General features: G+C 45.0%; 1 long non-coding RNA gene across 1 annotated transcript in view; it reads left to right on the top strand.

Moving 5' to 3' along the window:
- Window positions 1-10,646: 10,646 nt before the first annotated feature.
- Window positions 10,647-11,060, top strand: part of LOC102027039 — a 6,481-nt gene continuing 6,067 nt past the window's right edge. The window contains exon 1 of the long non-coding RNA XR_259311.2: window positions 10,647-10,890. This is a non-coding gene — a long non-coding RNA (uncharacterized LOC102027039). The remainder of the gene's footprint in view (window positions 10,891-11,060) is intronic.

Below are 11,060 nucleotides of genomic sequence, written 5' to 3' on the forward strand. Positions count from 1 at the left end.
AGGTACCACAGCCACCCTCGACAACAGTGAGGTCCCGAGCTCCTCCGATGATCAGGATGGCCGAGTTCCCATCAGGGAAGCCAACGCAGCAAGCTTTTCCTGGAGGCCGGCAATGCACCATCTTCCCCTCCGGAACCAGGAAGCGACACTCAAAGTGAGGACCAGAGCTCCCCAAAATGAACTGAAGCCATTCTCAGTGCCAGCGAGGTCCCGAGCTCCTCAGAGGATGAAAACAGCCAAGTTCATCAGGAAAGCCAGCTCCCCACAGTCTCTCTCAGCTCCCAACAGCCTGCCTCTTCTTCTCCAGGTCTGCCTCTTATGCTGCTAGCAACAATCCCCAGGTGGGCCCCCCCCACCCACCACCACACTTACTCAGTTCAGCTGGGGGTTATAAGTTGACCACCAGTTATCAATCCACTACACATGTCTATGCATTCTTTCTCTAGGCTCTAAGAGAAACCCATGTACAGTAACGATATCTTCATAGAATCCTCAGAGATACTCAGGGCAAAATTTCAAATTCTGTGCGTGGTCAGGCTTTTTAAAGTATTGCTCATTGGGTAAATCTCTCCCCCTCCCTTCCCTTCTCTTCTTCATCTTCTTTTCCTTGTCCTTCTCCACCTCCTTGTCCTTCTTTCTCTCCCTCTCCTCTCCTCTCCCTCCATCTCTTCTTTCTTTTTCTCCTCCTCCTCCTCCTCTCTCTTCTGCTTTTAAATTTTTTTAATTTTGAGAGAGGGTCTCACCAAGTCCCACAGTTACCCAGGCATGGCTCAAACTTGCCAACCTTCTGCCTCAGCCTCCCAGAGCACTGGGAGTATAGCCTGTACTGCCACACATCATGGAGAAGATTCTTAGGAGCAGTTCTCTGTCCTTCCGTCTTTGCCGTGATAGTCCACCTGCAAACAAAGCAGCCAGAGCACAGACACACACTCATTAACATGTAACCTAGACAGATTAGGATTAGGCAGAAACTTCTTCCCTTTAGTTTAAGGGGATCAGAGGACCTAATTAATGCAAGGGCTCCCTTCATAGAAATGCTATGAGATTCTTGGCACCCTGCCCTTTAACGACACTTTCGGTCCACCAACTTCCTCCCTTAGATCTTCTGGTACCCACTGGCTCCAACAGTCTTATGTGTTTGTCTTGTGCTGCTGAGTCCTGCCACCCAGGCTTTTAGCCTCATAACCCTGTAATTCTTATAAAAAGTTTGGCAGTCGTGCCCCACTTCTCAGCAAGACTTAATAACAGTGATCTTCAGTAAGGCCTCGCCATTCAAGGTCATCATTATTTGGATAATATATGCTATTAAGAATTATTGCAAATAATTGAAACTAAACTGCACTCTTAAAAATAAAGGCACAAAGTGTATATTGTAGCTTGGCTGTCAGGACGGTTTGCCAAGACACAGGGTGAATGGAGCATGCATCAAAGGAGGAGGAGAGTCCCACCGTCAGGCCCTGTTTCATGTGTCTGGTGTGGGAAGTGGTTTTGGTTTGTGGAACTTTGCTTTGGTTTTTATTTGCTGACACTTAGAAACTATACTATGGTATTTGAAACAGATACCATTTTAATAATCTACACCTGAGAATACATAATGTTTTTGTTAGGAGACATAATCCAATTTCCTGAGAACAATTCCCTGAGATAAGGTCAACGGTAATGGGGCAAGAGGGCAACGTGAGTGATCAAAGTAGATCACCAAGACACGAGCCGAAGAACATCAGAACACAGCCATGGGACATCCAGTGTCATCAATGATATCAGTCCTGGCCACCTTCTCCAAGTGCCATTTTGTTTTGGGGAAAGTGGAGGTATAGACCATGTGATTTGTCTGAGGTCATATGGTAAGTTGTGAAGCTGAGGTTTGAACACATTTACGTTTGAATCAAACCTTGGTGCTACTAACAGCACTGTACCCTCCATGCCCGCTCTCAGTAGGAAAATGGGAATCCAGTCTTTGGAAGGTTTGGGGCTTGGGATGCTGGTGAGGAAGCTGCTTCCCTCCCCCTTCTGCTTCAAGTCTCAGGCCAATGCTCCGACCCTCCCTGCCACACAAAAACGCAGCCAGTGGCTCAAAGCCCTGTGTTCCAAAAGAGAAATTTTGGAGGTTTCCCCATAGTTTTTCCCAGAGCATCTCCCTGCTGCTGCCATCCCACTTTGAGAAGTAGGTTCTGCCTCTTGGTTAAGGACAGCCCCCAACTAAGGACTAGAGAAAGGAGAGACATCTACTCATGGGAGACTAGGACTGGGTCTGCCAAGGTTCTGGGACTAGACCCAAGGCCAAATTAAACCAGATTCTTTGAGAAAGAGCTGGGAGAGAGGGTGGAATGAGAATCATTTTATGATTCCCTACCTCACCATGTTCCTCGCTCGCTGGGGGAGAATGACAAACACAAAGCAGATCCAACACACTGGGTTCATTAGGAGACTGGAGGTGGGGAAGCAGTGTCCTACAGTGCCCCTGGATGCTCCCTTTCTTCTTTTGCAGTAATGCAGAAAGTTTGGTAAATAAACATTCTTGTGAGTGGTTTGGTCCTACCTAACATTTTTTGGTCATGGGCCGTGATTCACTCTAAAGTAGCATAAAGAAATAAAGAATCGAAGTTCCCCAAGATGAATTTCAGGAAGCCTCTGCCCTCCAACAGTCATTGCTGACGCACCTTCATTTCCCGGGTTCTGGGATCTTCTCATGGATGCCTTACCAGGCTGAGATGACCCTAATTCAGGAGCAATGCTTGCTTTTTCCTCCAAAATGCTTAGCATTTCCACCTGTCTAGTCAGAAGTGCATTCTTCTTGCAGACTCTTGGTAAGGTCAGAAGAATAATCCTTTTCTCCTCTATGAATTAATTTATCCTTTTCAAGCCCAACCTGTCCTCAAATCCCTTGTCCTGGTTGCCAGCCTTTGGTCATCAACTTACCCAAGATGCCCATCTTTGAACATCCTCTGAATATGTTTCTGCCTTCTCCGAAACTGTGTAAGAGCCTTCACTTTCTACTTCAGTAAATGACGTTTCTGACTGCAGGCCTGGCTTCTGTTCTTTGTTTCACTCAAACAATCCAGTTATCACTTCTCACATCCCTCTCACCATCTTCTCTGTGAATTTGTGGCTGGCCCCCTGCTTCCATGTAATCCCATTCTTTATTTAAAAAACACTTCAATAAATAAATAAATGAGGTGAGAGAAAGCTCTTCACAGCTCAATTCCGATTAATCAAAGTAGAAAGGAATATTGGAAATAGAAAATTACCAGTTGGCAAACACCACAGCAACAGCTGTCGGCAAGCATCATGGGTAGGTGATAAAATTAGTAGGTAAAAGTATAATGAGAAATAAGGTATTTGCATGACTTCAAAGTATTCCCCATTAGAAACTTGTTAATTACAAGGAGGGAGGCCATAGTAGCCTTTTAATAGAGATACTTGTCCAATACTGCTGTAACCAAATAGTCAAAGCTAATGTCATCTGTAATGCACCACGGTGACACCAGTGCCTCCTGGTACATCACTGAGAAAAGCACAGCATTGTCTTGATGGCATTCTTGCCCAAAAAGACATAATGTAAACCTATTCAAGAGAACACATCAAAAAGATCCAAAGGGAGGGGTACTCTGCAAAATCACCAGTCCTTTTCAAAATTACCAGGGTCATGAAGGGCACATGAAGACAGACCCAGATTGAGAATGGGCAAGGAAATACGTGTGATCCTGGGTTGTGTGGTAGGTCAGAAAACGGCCAGCAGTGGGACATCTGATGAAAAACTTACATACATAAGGTCTGTACATAAGCGTTGTAACACTGCTATCTTCCTGGTGAATAGTTAAAAACTAAAAGTTACAACAATTTTTTAAAATTCACTCTACAAGTCAATTCAAGTCTTAGCTTCCTAAACCTGCCTATGTAAACTTCAGGCAATCAAATCACACACACAACCATCCTGGCAGAATGTAATTTCAGGCTTGGGAATGAGTACATAACAATTCATTTCCCCCTCCCTTCCCTTCCCCTCCCCTCCAGTTCCTTTCCCTCCCTTCCCTTCCTTTCCCTTCCCCTTCCCCTTTTTTCTTTGCCAAGACAGGGTTTCACTACATAGTCCAGGCTGACCTGAGACTTGCTAAGTATCCCAGTCTGGTCTCAAGTGCACAATCATCCTGCTTTAACTGGGATTACAGGTGCACACCCCTCCCCCAAGTTTACAGCTATTAACTTTTAAGTAAATACTAAGCATCTCCTATGGTCCCCTAATTACACTAAGAAACAGAATTTCATGGTTGGGTGCTATTCAGTTCAGCCAGTATAACTTCTGTCTCCACTTATATGGAAAGCTCCTAGAAGACAAACTTAATATTCCTTAGCATTTTTCTAAGGATGCCCAGGACAGTGTCATTTGTATAAGAATCATTCAGTAAAAAAATACAATGGACAATTAAAGGACTATTTTGTCACTCCCTTTTGGTGAGTAAGCATGGCTGGTGCCTGGTCAGTCCAACTGTCTACTTAAGTAAAGTCGGGCTCTGCTGGGTCCTCTTCCTTCCAGCAGCAAGCTGGCCCACCAGGTGCGTTCTCTTGCTCCCTGCTGCGGGCAGCACTGTGGGACACATCATCAGCCCTGCGGTTCCAGGCTCCGTGGAAACACTCCACTGTGAAGGGTTTTGTCTCTGACCTTCGGAGAGTTGCTTGACCTCCTTGGGCCTCCTTTGCTCCTCTAAAGTGAGAATCCTAAGGAAAACTTGGCAGGGTTTTGATGTGGTTCTCTCCCAAGGCTCAGTGCAAGTTTATCCCTAGTTCAGAGTAGGGATAAAGCAGGCTCCTTGTGAAAATCTGCTACAGGGAAAGCCTCTTGCGCTTGCGATGTTTTCAGTCACACTTTCTCCTGGGTAAATCACAGCTGGTAAATGGCTCCTTAGTTCCTAAGCAACTTTGTGTAGAAAGAAAACAAAGTCATATATTGGACTCCTACCAGGACCATAATTATCCCGGTAAACAGAATAGACTTTGCATGGCCTTTATCATCTTTACAGTAGTCTGAAAAAAAAATAAGCAAAAGAGAATAGTTATTTTTAAAGAACAGCGAAACAAGTTTGTCATCTTACAGATTAAATTGGAAAGAAAAGATGTGTTGTGCCATCCTGGGGTATCGAGGGTAAGAGCAGGTACCCCCAGTCCTGCGCTTCCTTCCTTGTCTTGAGTTTGTCTCTGGGAAGAGTCATGCTATTTATAGAAAACCCAGTCTGCTTGCTGTGCACCTATAGCATCCAAGCCTTCATTCTCAACAGCTCCTCTGTTTGTATATAGAAAAGGATTCTGTTGAAATAGAAATCTGCTACGTTACAGAACTGTCTGAATACTGGCAGCTTAGAAATAGTTCATATTGCTTTCACCAAGAGATTAGTGTAAAAAGGCACATCTGAAACAAACAGGCCAGGATTTGGAAAGAAAGAGGCTGCCCATTTTAGAACAGCTCGTGAGCTGCTATGCTTATAGAAACTGCAGCAAGAGATGCAGTGGGACTGAGCCCAGCCGAAGACACTAGGCAAGCATGCATAAAATAATCACATTGTCGTGTGCCAGAATGCAAAGCAGGCAGGGGCATGTTACTGTGGTGGGAAAGCTTTCTGTAGCCACTCCGAATAGACATTCAAAGATGAGTATTTCAGGAGATGTAACAGAAGAGGGGAAATCCAGAGATTTTCTTCCTCAAGGAAGGGCAGAGAGAGAGGATTCCCTAAGGACTGGAAACCCAATAAACGTATGCATGCTGTGGCTGCCGATAATAGAGACTCAGGCTGTGAGAGTGGGCTAGCCAGTTTAGAGATACAGTATTCAGCATATTCAGCATGGGCAAGAGTGATAGAAAAATAATCTGGTTAACACCCCGGGTGGAGGCCAAGATGCTAAAGATGCAGCTGGATATAGGATCAGCAGTGTCCATCATGTGGCGGCAGGGATGTGGAATATCCCTCACACGTGTTAAATTCATGGTGACAGAGGGCTAAAGATGAATATTTAAGGGAAGAAAAACAGAGAATCTCTTTAAGTTACTGTAAAAAAAAATCGACATCCAGCATCAGATACATATGCCCAGCAGAATGAAGGCTCCAAATATTCTGTTCCTGTGAATAACTCCTTAAAATTCAGCGAAGCTAGCATTTTTTTTAGCATAATTCACTCACTTCCACTGTCCACAAGACCAATAGCTGGACAGCAGAGCAGCTTTTGAACGTCAACCTGAAATAGCCCAGAGACTGAAAGCAGGAGATTAAACCCAGTTCCGTCAGGCACAGATGGCACATCGGGCCGTCTTGCCAGGAATAAAAGGTGGCAGGAGAAGGAAAGGTTACTTTAAGAGGCCTCGGGGAAAATGGAGAGTTGAATGTTTCTCTTTCAGCACGTAATGCTTGATAATGACATTATTTATATGTTTGAGCAGATCCTGGAAGTTTTTAGAGGAGGCGCGGGCAGCTGAGTGTGGAGCCTCTGCTGATTTCTTTGCTGAGATGAACAGCGGCTCCTGCACTCTGGCTGTCTTACCCTGGGACCATCATGGCAGCTCTCAGAATCTTAGGTGCGTTTGGTCTCCACTTGCAAATCAAAGAAAACACCGGCCTCGCCTTTGTAGCAATGCTGTGAGAACCAAAGTGGGAGAATGTGTGTGGAAGTGTTTTGTGAATTGCAGAATCCACCCTAATATATTGCTAGGATGACAGAAAATTTTTAGCCTCAGGTGGCTGGTAAAAAGGAACAGTGGGTTTGGAAGCACAAATGTAGCGATGTGCTAGGCTAAGGCTCAGCTACAGGGAAAAGAGCCAACCTGCAAAGTCACTTTCACTAAGGGCTGCACTCAGGGCAGAAATGTAATAGAACTGTAATTGACAAGACACTAAGCCTTCAGGCCAGGAGCTCAGCATTTGTTTGCTCAAAACTGTGATGTCACTGCCTGCTCTACCAATCAAGGTCAGGGAGAGAATCTTCCTGTATCAACAGCAATTGCCCAAGTTCCAAAGATTCATTGGTATTTTTCTAGAGCTTGCAAATTAAAGTGCTAAAATTCCTTCTGTCTCAAGGTTGCGCTTTGACATTCACATAAGGTTGAACTATTCTGAGAGCTACAGAAAGTGATTATAGAGAAAATTTAGTTTGTAAATCTTATGGGGTTGCACAAAAGGCACAATGAGTAGATAGCGGGAAATCATTCAGATGGTGTTCTCACTGCATTGCGTTCTTCTGGAAAGGTGCCTAATTAGAGGAAACTCAGGCTTTAACACGGTAGACTAACACGCACAGCCTGGATGAGAGGCGTTAGCTTGAGAATCCAAATCCACTCAATAGGCAGAGAACCTGGGGCAGGAACCGCACCATGAAAGACGTCCACAAATACAAATATTATCATTATTACCAGACAATGGATGTTACATTCATTCAAGTGAAAAAATAGGAGGATACTTAGAAAAAATTTCTCTAAAAATAACAAAATGATCATCCTTTCTCGTGTTTCACCATATAAAAACTGATATTTTTGAAATAATCTAAGAACTAGTGGTTAACAGAATGTATCTTATACTTATATAACACTTCGCTAGCTACCGGCTCAGTCTGGCCAATTCTTTTGCTGGAAGAAGACAGACTTGGGAGAAAACTGATTTAGATTCAAGCTCTGCACTTTCTACCAAGTCACTGTATGTGCTGAATAAGAAATCTAATGCTCTGGGCTTCAGTTTCCTCATCTGTCAGAAGCTGATTATACCAGCAATGGGATACTATTGTGTGTATTTAAGGCGCTATTTCTGATTCCCCTAGCCGATGAGTAGGTGCTTGAGAATATTAATTTTCTTTGCCAGTGGTAAAAGTGGATAAATTTGCATAGCTTTTATGACCTGAATTTGAGTAAATCAATGGATAAAACACCTTTTGGAATCTCTCCGATTCCACTGGCCAAAGGGACAGCCTAGTCCTGAGGGAAAGTGAAGAGTTAGCACCTAGCAATAAATCATGGATTCCTCTTTTCTCTCCTCTAGCAACGGCAGTGATGGCAAACATTAATTTTATTGAACACAGTGTCAGCTTTATTTGGAAGGGTCTGTATCCCCAAGGATTGATTAGTGCTGGGAGCTAGTAAGTGCGCAGTAAACACTTGCTGAACAAATGAATGAATAAATGATTCCCAATGCCTGATGTTGTTTTTCTTCCCTACCTTTTTCATTCAGCATTCCCACAGTGCATACCCAGACCTTTAAAATATTTCATGTATCTCTTCTGGGGTTTCCTTTCTCCCTGAAAAAAAAAAGGGGGGGGGGGTTGAAAGAACTCTGTTGTGTAGATTAACAGTGAACAAGTTCATCCTTTAATTTTCTGCAGGTTTTTCTGATGCAGAATCACAGCTTCTGCACTTGGCATGCAGCAAGCTGCTTGGTCTTCTGCCCTGGAGAACTTCAGCCCACAGGACCCCCACGGAGCTTCTCACACGCTCCTCCTCTTCTCCACAAGGGCTCCTTCCCGTGGACCCCTCTCCTTCTTCTGTGATCGGGGTGGTGACCCAGGCCTGCCCCTCTACACACTTCGGCTCAGGAGGTCAACAGTCAGACCCGATTTTGACTCAGAAGTATTTCACCAGCAGCATCATTTGGGCTGTTCCTGAATCAAGTATAAAACTTATGCTGGAAATAACAGCTCCTAAAAAGCTATTTCCCATTGTCCAGCATTAGATTTTAAACATTGAAGGAAGGCAGTATTTCCGTGTTATATATACTCATGTGCATGGTTGTTTTTAAAGTATTTTGGAGGACTAGAAAAAAAAAAAACACTCACTAGTAAAGGAATTAAGTCTTATAGCCGACAGCAACCTCTTTATTGATTATTTCAGTATTTCTAATAACCTATTTCCAGATTCAGCATTTCTAATAACCTATTTCCAGATTCTTTACACTCAGTATCCAAATCAGAAGAAATGGCTGTTTCAGCATCACAGCATACTTTGAGAAAAAAATAATGAATAAATGTCAGTGGTAGGAAGTCCCATCCACTTCTCGGGGCTAATAGTATGTCTTCAGTATTATAAGACTTCAGTACAATTCACTGGACATTAAGGAAGCAAGAAGGATGAACACAAACCTGCATTTGATTTTATTATGTGACATGTCAGACTATTGGTTACTATTTTAAAGGGGCTTTGCATTTATTAAATATTCCATTTACATATATGGTCATAGGTCTGCGTTTTAAAATGTGCTGTTTTGCATACATTTTCAGATTGAAAAAATACAAACCTAATGGGCTCGGCTTCTTGACATTCCCCGTCCTTCCTGGTGAAAGGGTTACTTTAAAAATCAACAGCTAAAAAATAAATTGATTCAGTCACTTTTAAAGCAAAGATCAGAACAAGCACTGCTGTTTCTTTTCTTTTCCCTTTTGAGGTTTGCATGTAATTCAATATTTTAAAATTGAAAAATGTGCTGCCTCATGGCCCACACTGAGATTCTGGCCTTTGGAAATTCTGGAAAAAGCAAACAAAAGTACTTAAAAAATGTAGGCATGCCAAATAGGAATGAATGTGTAGTCAGAATATGTTCTACATGAACACTCACCAGAACTCCCAGCAGGATGACCTATTAAGGGTTACAATTTTCAAATACTGTATTCAAAAGGCCAGAACTCCTAGTATTGAGCTGAGGATCAGCTGCACTGTACCTAGTACTCCATAATTTGCACAATTCGGTCTTTAAAGCGTCATTGAAGGGACAGTTCAGATGAGTTCTAAAGAAGCTATTATAACCAGTTGGAGAAGTAATGCGTGTACTTAAAATACATTAAGTATTGTTACGCACTCATTTTGTTTCCAACAAAACAAAATGTTTCTTAAAACTTCCCTAAGGGTCACCGGTTCTGCCTAGCACAGTGTCTGATGCCCACCATATATTTAATAAATGAAATAAAGCCTCGCCAATATTGGTATGGAAAAATAAAACCAAGTCAACAAAGTGCTTATACCTCTGAACAAATGGAAATCCATAGAGCAAACGGAAGGGCTTTGACTTGGGGTCATGATCGTCCTGTAGGCTAAAGGGGTTGTCCTTAAGACTGAAGTCAGGACGTGGATCCCGGGATTGGCCCCCACCCCTCCCGCTTCCCAGAGCTGTTGCTAACCTGAAATAACATCAGCAGCTCAGGTTCAGAAATTCAGAACAAGGGCTGGGTGCAGGATAGAATTTCAAACTGTCTTTGGCCAGCACAACTGACTTTTGTACGTTCCTCCCCAAGACGACTCCCTGATCCCGCGCTTTGTGTAGACTCTTCTTAAATTACGGGGAGTTTCAGCAAAGGCTATTTATCTCTGGAAGAGCCGCGAGGACTTCCTTGGCCTAGGCGCTCACGGTTATCTGTCATTTCCCCCTCGCTCCCTTCCTTCCCCCGGGACGTGGCACGCTGAGAGGGAAATTCAGGGATTGAAAATCTGGGGTCCGGGAGTGCAGAGCGCGCAGAACCGGGGCTTTCAGAGCCGGGTTTGCAGAACTGCGTAGAGAAGGGGCGGCCGAGGGCAGCGCGGGGGAATCGCCCAGGCCGGGGTGAGGGGTTGGAATCCGAGCGCCGTGCGCAACCCGCGCCTCCCCGCCGCGTCCCCGCGCGCCCTCTAGTTGCGGCCCGGTACCGGGCGTTCTCGCTGGGGGTCCCCTCTGTCCTGGGGACCAGGCAACTTCGCTCCTCCTGGCACCCGAAGAGTCAGCTCGCTGCTCACTCCTAGCCTCCCTCTGCTCTCCAACGGCTGCACCCTGTTATGCAAAACCCCAAGCGCGCGTGTCCCTCACCCCAACCCCAGGGAGGGAGGGGAGGGCGCGTGCTGAGGGGAGGACGCGGGATCCAGGGACGGCGCCCCGACTCTGCAGAGGAGCTGGGGTGGAGGTGAGGTCGGGACGCCGGGCCTTCAGAGTCGCCCCTGCCCTCTCGGAGCTCGGAAGCTGCTAAAGGCGCCGAGGAAACGCCTTCGCCTTCGCCCCCAAACTTCGGGGCTGGCTGGGCTTGCAGCGGCGAAGGCGCAGGGAGGCCGGGCGTGCAGGGCGCCCCGGCCCGGT

Source organism: Chinchilla lanigera, unplaced genomic scaffold, assembly GCF_000276665.1.
Source record: "Chinchilla lanigera isolate Chin_1 unplaced genomic scaffold, ChiLan1.0 scaffold00003, whole genome shotgun sequence".
Taxonomy (NCBI): domain Eukaryota; kingdom Metazoa; phylum Chordata; class Mammalia; order Rodentia; family Chinchillidae; genus Chinchilla; species Chinchilla lanigera.